The sequence below is a fragment of the Chelmon rostratus genome, chromosome 23 (assembly GCF_017976325.1).
Source record: "Chelmon rostratus isolate fCheRos1 chromosome 23, fCheRos1.pri, whole genome shotgun sequence".
Lineage (NCBI taxonomy): Eukaryota > Metazoa > Chordata > Actinopteri > Chaetodontiformes > Chaetodontidae > Chelmon > Chelmon rostratus.
In genome coordinates, this window is record NC_055680.1 from 14,166,545 (window position 1) to 14,178,990 (window position 12,446).

General features: G+C 44.6%; 1 protein-coding gene across 1 annotated transcript in view; it reads left to right on the forward strand.

The window, feature by feature from the left end:
- The first annotated feature begins 504 nt into the window (after positions 1-504).
- Positions 505-12,446, forward strand: part of ndrg2 (NDRG family member 2) — a 29,452-nt gene continuing 17,510 nt past the window's right edge. The window contains exon 1 of the mRNA XM_041964877.1: positions 505-721. The gene's annotated coding sequence lies outside the window, so the exon portion shown is untranslated. The remainder of the gene's footprint in view (positions 722-12,446) is intronic.

Consider the following 12,446-nt stretch of genomic DNA (forward strand, 5'->3'; position numbering starts at 1 on the left):
CTCTGGAGGTGACTCAGCCGAGGGTTTGGACCACCAGGCCTCTCCAGGGTGGAGGTCTCGTTGTCTTGACTCCTTGTTTCTCCCGCTCCGGACCGCGTTTGGACTCCAGGTGCCCGTTTGTTTACCTGCTGGCTCGGGCCCAGGCGGGAATGCTGTTCGGCTCAGTTCCACGAGCTCGACAAGGGTGGACCGTACCAATGTGAATCCCGGCTGGAGGGGGGGTTAAAAAAAAGTGAAACACGTTCTTCTCTCTCGCAGTCGCGCCAGCGTTTAGTCTGATCCAAACCGAAGCTGTGACAAGGTCTGTCATATAACCCTTAATGGATATTAATTAAAATAAACCATCTTACAGTGATTTGTTGCTGATTTATTGGCAGATAACTTTTTTCCACCCCTAAAAACGCCACCGCTCCATCCCGCCGTTTGATTGACCGCTCCATATTTTTTTTTTATCCTCCGAGCTGAATTTTCCTCCTGCTGGAGAAAAAAAACAACACGGGGAAACTGAAGAAGAAGAAGAAGGCACAGCGGAAAAATAAAAAGGTGGAGGGAAGAGTGAAATAACAGGAGAATAGCGGGAAGGTTGGAGGAACAGGTTGGAAAGAGCGCAAGAAGACATTTTGCAAGTGGAGAACGAGACTTGCCATATATACATATATTTTTACCAGCCGCTGCTTTTGTGTGAAGAGTTTCTTTTTGCTCCCCGTCCGCTGATTTAAAGGTGAGTTCACCCCGTTTGTTAATCCAACAGCAGAACCGTGCTGCCATTTGTTTTGTGAGTGTTTCGTCTCTTTATGTCCTCCTGGAGAAAGTCAGGGAGTAGCCTGTGCAGATTCATTGTTCATTCCACAGACGCGCAAAAAAGGCGAGAAAACGGGGGAAATAAATGCGCTTTTCCTCGGTGGAGTTCTGTGTGAGGATTGTGCGGGGATGCACGCCTGACCCCCCCTGTTTAATAATGCACACCCCATAGCAAAGCGATGTGAAAGTAATCAGCCTGTCAACACACGCATATAAACTGTGCAAGATATTAATGTGCAAATATCTGTGTGCAAACAGCAGTTCAAACGATGACTCTTTGCACACACGCGAGTCTGATGAGAGCGCGATAGAGGGACCGTGCGTGTTATTGACGCGCACATGTGGCACAGCCAGCGGGTCTTTGTTCACCCCCCCCCACATACCCGACCCGGGCATGACAGCTCAGTAGAGCGGCTCGCTCCTGCAGACAGAATACAGGCCCGGGCCAGTGTTGACAATCTCGTGTCGCATGAACTTGAATCATACATGACCCCCCCCTCGTCTTTGAGCCAATGGGCGCATCATTGCTCTTTCTTTGTGGTGTTTCAAACGTTTGTTCCTGCAGAGCACTTTTTTTTTTGTTGTTGTCGTGGCAGAGAGGTGGTGTTTGTCTCTTTGTAAGAGGAGGGGGTAGTTAGTGTGGGAGCTGCTCGGGGAGGGTCGAGGGGGGGGTGTCGTGGCTCTTGGCGCGCCAGACGAGGGGATATAATGTGTGTCAATGTCAAATGGAGGTGTGTCCGCTGTGCGTGTGTGTGTGTGTGTGTGTGTGTGTGTGTGTGTGTGTGTGTGCGTACACTGGCATAAACATAATGCAGCAATGTCCCGAAAAGATGCGTTTCGTAAGCGTCTTCCCTATGGAACATTCTTTAGCCTGGCGCGCGAGGAGATGTTTTGCTTCAGCGTGTCGTGCCAGACCAAGGACACACACACGCACGCACGCACACACACACACACACACACACACACACACACACACACACACACTCATCTCCCCTCTGTCTACACTCCACAGACAGGTTTTCACTGCGCTGCAAGCTGCACACGCACTCAAGCAAGCTCGCGCGCAGATTCTGTGAGTCATACCGCATTTGGAGTCTCGCGGCCCCACTGCTCTTTGAGTGAAGTGGAGCCCCTGCTGATAGCGCGCGCCCGCGCACGCGGTCTCTCGCTCCTCCGGAGTAGACAATGTTCCAGGATTGTGCGTTGCAGGCGCGCGCACAGGCTCTGCGCGAGCTCTGTCAGAAACTGTAGACTGTGTTGAGACATGGGAAAGCAGCCGCGCGCGCACACACACGCACACACACAGTGTACTGCTTGTCTTCCTTGGTTGGGATTGCTGGTGGGTGTGGTGTTGCCAGCATCACTGGGTCCATAATTTTGAGGTTGTTTATTTGAAATGGATTTTCAGTATTATTCCACAATGAGTGAGCACACACTGAAAAGCGTGGCTCGAACCCAAATTTCACTCCATCCCTGCAAATATTTGTGGTTTTATCTGCTGAGGTTGTGAGATATCTGCCTCTGAGATTTATGCCTTCACCTCCATGCAATCAGGGCAAATGGAATTTAATCAGTGCTGCTCAAAGTGTTGAAAAATGATATTGTGAGCAGTGTGTCTTTTCAAAACCAACACGGCTGCTCACCATGGACAGTTTCCTCTGGGACAGTTCCTGAGGAGAAAGTAGCTCCTGTATGTAATCTTATCAAATCTCCAATTTGTCGTGCCAGTTTCACAATGTCACTTCTCAATTTCCTGTGCAGCACAAACAAAATTCCATTTGCCTCCATTGTGTTGAGGATGGAGGCAGATACTTTATCTGAAAACCTCAGTCGACAAACCCAGAGCTGTCTGCACAGCTATGCACAAGTAAAATCTGTATTTATGAGTTAGTTCCATCTTACGGCAGCATTCAAACCCTGCTTATACATTAACGGATTTACCACTTATATATAAGGGTGGGTTATCTTGTGTAACACTGACCCATCAGTAAAGCCTGTTCTTCATATAGACTCAGTGATGCTCTCAGTATAAAGAAAATACAAGAATGAACGACTCAATCCATAAAAAACCATCCCAAGAACTCCACAATTAGTTTACTAGGGAGAAAAAAATAAGTGATCATAATTATCAAGTGATGAAATTTGTCTTTATTTTATAGATGAATTAATCAAACTAATCAAACAATTGAACAAATAAGCAGTAGATGAATCAATGAGGCAACCCACAATGAAGCTATACAATAAATGCCAATAGGGTGAAGCAGTTGTACATTATTACACAGCCACGCATTGTTGTTTCACTGTGAGAAACTGCACTGAAGTAGAAAAACTACTTCAGTTTGTTGGCAGATTTCTCTCCATCAGCTCAAGAAGATATAATTTCAAGGCTCAGCACAAAATCCACAGTTGCCAGCATGGATTTTTTGGATTTCTTGTGGAAAATCTTTGATCTTTTTATCGACTTTGCAATCTCCAAAGGTTGCTAATTCTGCTGATCTTCCAGCACACCCAGGTTGTGGCGAGGACACGGTCCCTGTGAAGGAGCTGCACTGTTGGGGTGTCGCGCCGGTGATTTGTGGCATTTTCATGCGGTTGTGTCATACGCGTTTGTCACGGCCAAAAATAAACTCTTCAGCTGGAACAGTTGCCCTGTGGTCTGATGCTCCATCCCTGAGTGTTTGTGTTCTGGCAAGACTAATAATCCAAGGAGATCAACTTGTTGACAGCATTAAACTGTGGTGGATGTGGGGCAGATCGCTTCAGAGTCCTCTGATGGAGCTTGCAGACATTTCCGAAGCAGAAACATCGGTGAATGATGTTAGTCATTGTTAGACCTATAGATGGTGATGGCCATTTGTTAACCCAAGCAGCCACGTTTCATTCTCTCTGCACCACTGACCCTGTTGCTATGGCGGCTATTGACCAGCGTGACCTCATTACAGACGAGCTGCACCATCGCCGAACATCGTCTGTGCTCATTGGGACTGTCAGGGACAGTTCGACCTTTTGCACTCCAGGCAGAATCGATTCAAAGGTCCACAGGGTTCCCAGCGTATTTATTTTATCTGTGCTTCACCTAACACCAGGCACAGTTTCCAACATGTTTGATGCTTCTATGGAAATTATCAACTCTCTTGCTGAAAAGACGTGGGTGGATGGGTCAAACCAGGAGACAGCTGTTCATGTCCCGCGTGTAACCATAAGTCAGCGGTGATTTTTTTTTTTTAACTCACTCCAGTTATATAACGTATGTACCAGTAATGTAGTTTTGTTGCCTAAACCTCAGGAAACTGCAACCATTTCACAACATTAACCACGTGACAACAATGGTGCGGTACGCCTATCGCTGGTACTCATGTTCTTTTGGGAGTCATTGCCAATCGACTTGTTCAGTCTTTTCGACATGGACACATGGTGCAATTATGGCAGCTTGGTCAGCGGCCCCACACTTCAAACTGTGATCCACTAGGTTCCCCCTCACATCAGTTTTATACATGCAAGGCTCTGCAGTCAAGCTAGCGATGATAAATATGCATCGTCCCGTTAGACTTTCAAAATAAAGCTTGCTGACAAACAACCAAAACTAGTCAGGATAGATCCTGGTTTGGGCTAAAATAAGTATGTTACACAAGTTAAGCTACGTAACGAACCCCGGTCTCCTGGAGGTTAGTCCTGTGTTTGACCCATCCAACCACCCCAACCTTTTCCATTAGCATATTTCTCGCTCTTTATACTACGCCACCTAACTTCAAGAGCCTAATGGCTAAATAAATAAAGTTTTATGTATGCTGTGTGTGAAGGGGAAATTAAAAAGTGGACTGTAGGTGATTAAAAATGGGAGAACTTACACCAGTCGTGCTGTAACACTAAACATTAAACACTGAAATTGCACGTTTGCTCCATTTGCCGAAGCACAAATGCACTTCCTCAGCTATTGGTTTCAGGGGGGGAAACTTACTCGAGCGCACTGAGACTGTCACCTCGCCTGTTGACTCTACCAATATTAACATTTACTCCCGCGGTGTTTGCTCATCCATCAGTGTTGACTGCATGGAAAGACGATATGCTTGACCTGTTAGAGTGGCCACACATGCGGTGGTGAGGTATTAAAGTTCAAATCGTGGTTTATTTTCGACCTTCAGAGTTTGACAAAGTGGATTCACCTTTGACATAATGATTATCATGTTAAATAGCTGTATATTTTCAAGTTATGGGTCATTAAGTATAAGACAATTCTGATTTTCACAATAAAAGTTTGTTATAAGAAAATCCTGGACTATAAAGTAAATGTCCTGACTTGGAATGAGCTACAGTGAAATGTTCTACATGTTCTATCAGTTTAGATTGCATGGCACTGAGGTTTGATAGCTGCTATGGAAGACACCGATAACAGTGTTGAAAGGTACTTGAATGTGTGGATAGGCAGCAAACTAGGCCAGTAAACAGCTATAATTGGACACCAGGTACTGCTTCAGAGGTGATTTCAGGTCCCAGAATATCAGGGAATCAAATGCTGTTGTCATCTCTGCCACTCAGAAATAGTCTTTGTGCTTATGTTGAGGTGTTGAAATGATCTCCTCTCCGAGTGCACGCCAGCGCTGCGTTTCAGCGCTGCTGCGACGCCAAGCCACTGATTAAAGTGAAGTATTGCTGTCGTAAGTGGACTGTGTTCTGGCGTTTGATTGTGTTTCAGAGCTGATGTTCGTGCTCGTGGGATGTAATTGCCTCCTCACAGTTAAAGCTGTGTTTCCTGCTCAGCTGTTCGTTCACAGCGGAGGCTCTCAAAGGTGTTGGAGGGCTGATACTGACTCAAACAGCTGGATCCAGATCAGATACCACTATTTTATTTTAATAAATAACATTTCAGTACATTGATATCTATATATGTATTGCATTTTGTTTTACAAAGTGAGGAAAGCGATCTTTAAATCAGGCATGATGTTGCCTTAAATATAAAAGAATAATCACAGTCTCCTCCACACAGTGAGGCAAGCAGCTTATTGATTAAACAGTGGTATCGGATTGGAACTCGGGATGCACAAAGCCCAGGTATCGGTATCAGTATTGGGACTAAAAAAGCTTGATCAGTTCATCTCCGCAGTGGAGCATTTAGAATCTAAATGCTCCACTGCGGAGATGAACTGATCAAAACAAAACGATCCAATGTAAATGTGATCATTTATTTAAACACAGAGAAACTGAACAGCTCAGCTTTCAGTGCCAGCACAGGTTTAGCCTAGCTTAGCACAAAGACTGGATGCTGAGGGAAACTAAATCGAGAGGACATCCACCTTTAAAAATTCTGAAGCTGTTTGATGAACATGTTGTGTCTTGTTTGCTAAAAAGCTTGTCACCACTCCATCTTGTAGACAAGTAGTGATAGAGCTAGGCTAGCAGGGTTAGCAACTACACACTTTTGACTGTTGATGGTGCTAGGCTAACAGTTTCGTTAGCTCCTAACACCTAAGTTGATTTTAGATGCTTAGATGCCTAAGTTAATTTTAGATGCTTTTCTCAGGAGTTGGTGGAGACCACAATGGAGCTAAAAGGAGAGTGAATATTAGACTTCCAATCAACGCATTACCAATGAAACGACTCCTAATGAACGCTAATGTTGCTATATGTTTGCTGGATGTGGAAATAGTCAACGTCATAAAACTCTTGACTTGACATTGTTGTGTATTAAGCTTGTGGCCACGCCCCCAAGGGGCCAAGACAATCTTTTTTTTTTAATGCAGCTTCAAATCTTAGCGCAGCAGCACCTGTTTTATTATTTAATCAGTCTTTTATAACTCCATAGTTACACAAACATATCAGTGTTTCTGCGCACCATCTGTCCAAACAATCAGCTCCCACAAATGCGCTCTGCAATCGCACTTTTTCACGTGATTTAAAGCTCGTAGGAATTTGTATTTGATTTATATATTTATATGCACATGTGGAAAAAAAAATCCCTCCTGTTCTTTATGTACATGCTCCAGTTATATCCTGCATGTGCGGCTGCTGTAAGTAACATTGTGTAATGTTGGCACCAAGAGAAAACATTGATTCTTCTCTGTTTGCAGTGGATTCGGCTCAGTGTGTTCAAGCCCGGCCAACATGACACCAGAGGCCGCTGGAAATGCAAAACAAACACTGAAATCTCTGCTCACGGGCTACTAAAAATGATAGTTTGGACGGAGACCAAAGCACAGCGAGCACAGCTGAAAAAAATGCTTTTCCCACTCAGACCTGCATGTGCGGACTTTACTCCGCTTTTAATAGCTTATAAAAATTGACTCTTGACATCCAGTGTTCATAAATTTACAGCCCACTGCTCCCATAAATCAGACTGATTCCTAGAAATTGTGAAATTCATGGTTGCTTGTGGTATTTTTACTGTCAGTACAGTGAAGAAGAGACTGAGGCGACGTGGAATAATGCGTTGGTGTTAGTCTTAATATTGTCTGTATTTCATCTGAACTGTTACCATCAGACTCTTGGCCAGCGGTAGTGTCTTGTGCATATTAGTCTGGGTGTTTATAAAAACACGGATTTGTATTTTTTATGCCCTGTGTAGGTGTACTAGAGCATAACAGTCTCAGCATCTGGACCAGCGTGTATGGATTTTATACTGCGTAGGTGTATGAGATTATAGCAGGCTTCATATGCTAGCATCTAGGCCAGTGTGTGTGCGTGAAAGTGTATGTATGTGTGTGTGTTTGTGGGGTGGGCTGCTCAGTCCTTTGCCTAATGGCTAGAGGCCAGATACAGATAGGCCAGGCAGCACAATGCCCTGTCTGTTCCCACGAGTCCAAACAGGCCTTCACAACACCCTATTTATAGACAAACGCTCGGCCCAAACTCCATTCATATTTCTCAGGTTGGATGTGTGGAGCGTGCACAGTAGCTTTATTTTTTCTTACTAAAACCTGAACGCCGCGGTGCAATTCTTACACACATTTTGCATCGAAGCGACCTAAATTCGTCCAAATGTGCATTCAGTCTGGTGCTGTCGCTGGCGACGGCTCGCATTGTGTGTTCGGTCCACCAAGTGAGCATTCCACAGCGCACGGTTACATAATCAGGAGTGTTTGTCAATAGATCCACAGGCAGAGGAAGAGCGGAGAAAATAAACAGCACGAACATCTTCTCAGGCTAACGTTCGTACCCAGCTGGTACGCACAGTATCCATGCGAAGTGGGGATTGTCTGCAGCCGAGTCACAGATCTCCTAGCAACAAGGGCTGCCGCCAGCAGCTCCGGTGAAAATATGGCTGTAGGCTAGCGAAAAAAAAAAACAGGTACTGTCCTCACAAGAAAAACTTCACTCGTTGCTGCAAGTGCCCCAAAAACCCCACATGTTTAGGTTCAAGTGGGAAGAATTATGGCGTCGTACTGAAGCAGATCACCTTATTATAAAGAGACAAAGTCAGCGTAAGGATGAGGGACCACAAGGGTCCACAATGTCTCTCCAACCCTAAGAACTTATTTTAACCCACTAATCGAACCTTAACCCTAACCCCTAACCCTAAACCCTGACCCTATAGAGCAGGGATGTCAAAGTCAAAATACACTGAGGGCCAAAGAAACAGACTTGCTACAAGCCGAGGGCCAGACTGGTTCAATGTTTATTAAAACATATTTTAATGATTGCACATAGCCTATTTAACTAAGATCTAACACAATGTATATTATTTAATGATTAAATGAACAATCCAATATTCTTTTATGGCTCTGTCAGTAATTTCAACTGTAAACAGTTTTCAACAGGCACACAGACAAACTTCCTTCAAAGAAAAAAAGTCCTGTGCATTAAATGAATAAAGCAATATTTTCTTATGGCTCTGTCAGTAATTAAGGGGAAACATTTTCAACAGGCAAGTTGAGTTCAACTGAAAAATAAATCTAAATAAATAAAATAAATTAAAATACAAAAATCTATAGGACACAGACAAAACAATACTTTCCTTTTTGGGGAGTGGGTAACTGAAAGTTAACATCTGTTCTGGCTGCTGATGAATAATGAAGGCGAGGCCCGTTTGCCGCGCTGCAGTGAGTTCGCGGGCTACCATTGCATTGTGGGGAATGTGGTATTGGTGCGTGCAAAACACCAGCGGGCGGCTGCGGCCAGTTCTAATAATAATCAAATATCATCCGGGGGGCCGCATATAAATCATTTGCGGGCCTTGACTTTGACATATGTGCTATAGATAGTCTGAATACCACAGAATTCAGCACCCATCCCCAAATAAACAATCTAACCAGGTGTTCAACCAGCCGATCGGATCTCAGAACGGATCTCTGGAGTCCTGATAGGGATGAGTGGCGCTCTGGATATTGACGGGACCTGAAGTAGACCGAGCCCACACGGAGGTGGTGTCGCTGCAGCCGTAACAGAAGACACTTTGAACCTGGATATGAGCAGAAGTGCAACGTATTTACCGCGAGCACACCAGAGGAGCCACGTCTTCTACTGCATAAGCAGCTGAAGGGAGGAGAGGCTTTCACTCTTGTCTACTTGATTTTTCACTTATCAATCAACTGTTTAGTGAATACAGTAATCAAAGCAATTTGTTGCCTGCTGTAATAATAGCTCCTAATCAGTCACTCCACATCGCTTCATTTGTTTCTGCTCTGAACTCACAATCAGACACTAGAACAGTGAGGCGGAGACATTTAGTGTCCACTTAGCCTGCGAGTCCGGACGTCTAATCTATCATTTATTTATACGTCTTTAATTTAGCCGCATAATCAACCACCAGCAGTGTAATCCTCTCATTAGCCGTTCATATCTGAGTCTGTAGCGGCAACTTTTTGCATCGTTTAGTCATGTTTCAGTAAGAAGAATGTGTGGTTTCATCGTGGAGCAGCGACGGTGAATGATGCAGCAGCAGGCCGCCATCGCCATCGAACACGCGAACCGTGAGATCAGCGTGACTCATAGACTTAATGTTCAGATGCTTGAGCAGCGTTGTGAATACTGTCGGCTGAATGTCACAGAAAGGAGGAGAATCGTGATCAGAAATGTAACCTGCGACAATTTTCAACTGGCATTTAAAGTTAGTTTTCAAGCAGATGTGCTTTTCTCTATATGGCCAAAAGTATGTGGACGCCCCAGCTTTTGCGCTTTTGCACATAATTTGACGAGGCCCCATCGTTCCAATTAAGAGCAATCTTAATGCTGCAGCATATGATGATATTTTACACAACACCTTAATTCTAATTTTGCAGCAGCAGTTTGAGGAAGGCCCTTTCCCGTTTTGGCATGATAAAGCCAGGCCCAAGAAGAAATAGCTTTCCCACTTTGGTGTAGATTAACTTGACAGAACCTTGGCCGCAACCACATCCCAACACCTTTTTGATTGAAGTGGAAGACGAGTGGCCGAGCTCACTGATGGGAGGAAATCCCTGCAGCTGGTTACCCATGCTTTTGGAATGAGATGTTCAGCAGTCGCACATGGGTATAAAGTTTGGCTGTCCACATACTTTTGGCCATTTTACACATTGTAAATGTATTACAGTTTGAGTTCTGGTTGTTAGTGGGCAAACATAAGCAGCTTTTTGACACTTTTCTTGACATTTTACAAACTAAACAAACAAAATTTATACAAAGACATCAGTAAACACCCTTGAACGAGCCCTTGAGCAAAGCAGTGAGCCCCCACCTGCAGCAGCAAACCCACTCAGCAGCCAGAAGTACAAGACTGAGCTGCTGATAACAGTTTATGTGTCACAGAAACCTTTCTTTGGTAAATATGGTTAAGAAAGTACAGATAAGGTTTGCTAAATGTTACAGTCCAGTGGAAATAGCTCTCCACCATGTGTGTGTCCCGCAGGTGTATGATTAAAACTGCATGTTTCCGCCTTAAGAAGAGCTGGTTTATGTTTGGCTGCAGCACCAATCAGCTCACTGTCATCAGCCGTTTATCTCCATGAGCTCGCAGCCAATGGCTCCATCACAGAAATTCACCCTAGCTTGAAGGTCAGTCAGTGTGTGTGTGTGCGATCGCACGGATCCCTGCGTCCATGTGATCATGCGCTCGTCTGCTGGTCTGCGGCCCGAATCGAACCAATCGATTCAACCGTCTGAGTCTCTTTCAGGTCTTAATAAACTCGAACAGATCTGACCCGAGCAAATTGAACCGCGGTCTTTTGTACATCTACATAATTAGTCAAGGTAATTACCCAGAGGTCGCTCTGCTATACATTCACACAGCTATCGAGCGAGCCAACTAAAAGCCTATCTGTGGGCTGCCATTAGACGTTAAGAGGCGAACGACGCTGAAAGGGGAGAGAATTTGAATTTCATAGATAAACAGAGAGAACGCGGTGGACGAGTAGAACCACAGGCTGGACCGTTTGTTCCTCTGTTCCGTGCATTAGACGACCTGGAAGGTCACGGTTGCACTGCACATGGCCGCCATTAAATCAAGCAAGAAATGAATGCCATTACTGAAAGCAGAAAATTACAAACCTCACTAAATTTGATGGTTTTTCTGGCCTCTTAATTGTCCTTAAGCATTCAAAATTATGGGTTAAATTAAAGTTGATGTCTTCAGATTGGTTCACATTTATTTATTTGTTTGACCTGAAATTTGAGTTCGCCTCACTTTTTGTTTAATTCTTCCCTTTTTTTCCATTTTGCCACATATTTGTGGAAACAGCAGCCATGTTTCCTTTTGATTAAGTGAATCTGAAACGAACTTTCGAATTAGGCGCGCTTACATCAGCTGTTGTGGAGCGAATAAACCAGGCGACACGGAGCGTAGTGCCACCCGAATGCACGTCTGTAATAAACAGAATATAAGAAGCAGAGGCGGCAAAACCAGCCAACTGCCAATAAACCCGATGAGACCTAAAGTGTGTGGCCAAAAGTATGTGGACGCCCCAGTTTTTTGCACTTTTGCTCTGAGGATGTTTGACATAATTTGCACGGGGCCCTTAGTTCCACTTAAGGAGAATCTTAATGGAATACTGCACTTCCAACTTTAAGGAAGGCCTTTTCCTGTTTTGCCCCCATGCATAAAGCCAGGTGTATCTTCTTCTCAGGAATATCTGAAAACAGCTGATTAGTTCAGTAAAATGTTCACTGAAATGTCTAAAATGTCAACAGTTTTCTTAGATTTTTCAAAGAAATTGATTAAAAGCATAATTAACACAAGTTAAAAATCCACACCACCCTGACAAAACTAATGTATGGGGCAGAAAATGAATAAAGTTCATTTCAGTTCAACCTAAATGAATTATTTGGCCAGTGAATCACATTCATGCTGTGATATTGAGCTTTGAGTGGATGCAGTGGATCATCCGCTCTTTCAGCAAACAACCTTTATCAAAGAGTCCTCTCACCGTTCAAGACAGACAGCGAGACCGGCTGTCTGAGTGGAGGTGATATCACGATGGCGGGAATAATAGGCGGCTCCTAAATGAAAAGAGGCGAGCTGAGCCGCTGAGCGATGAGCGGCGGAGGATTCGAGGTGGACAAGAGGCCAGAGTGATCTGCCGAGAGAGAAAGCAGGCTCTTTCTAAGCCGCTCTTTCATTCGCCTGTGTCTTTCCGGAGAGCCGAGGTGATCCACGTATACCCGTCCAACGCCGTGGGAAGCAGCGCCGGGGTAGATCTGAAGGGGGAGCAAAGCTTTGGCTCGGAGAGGAGGCGAGGGGA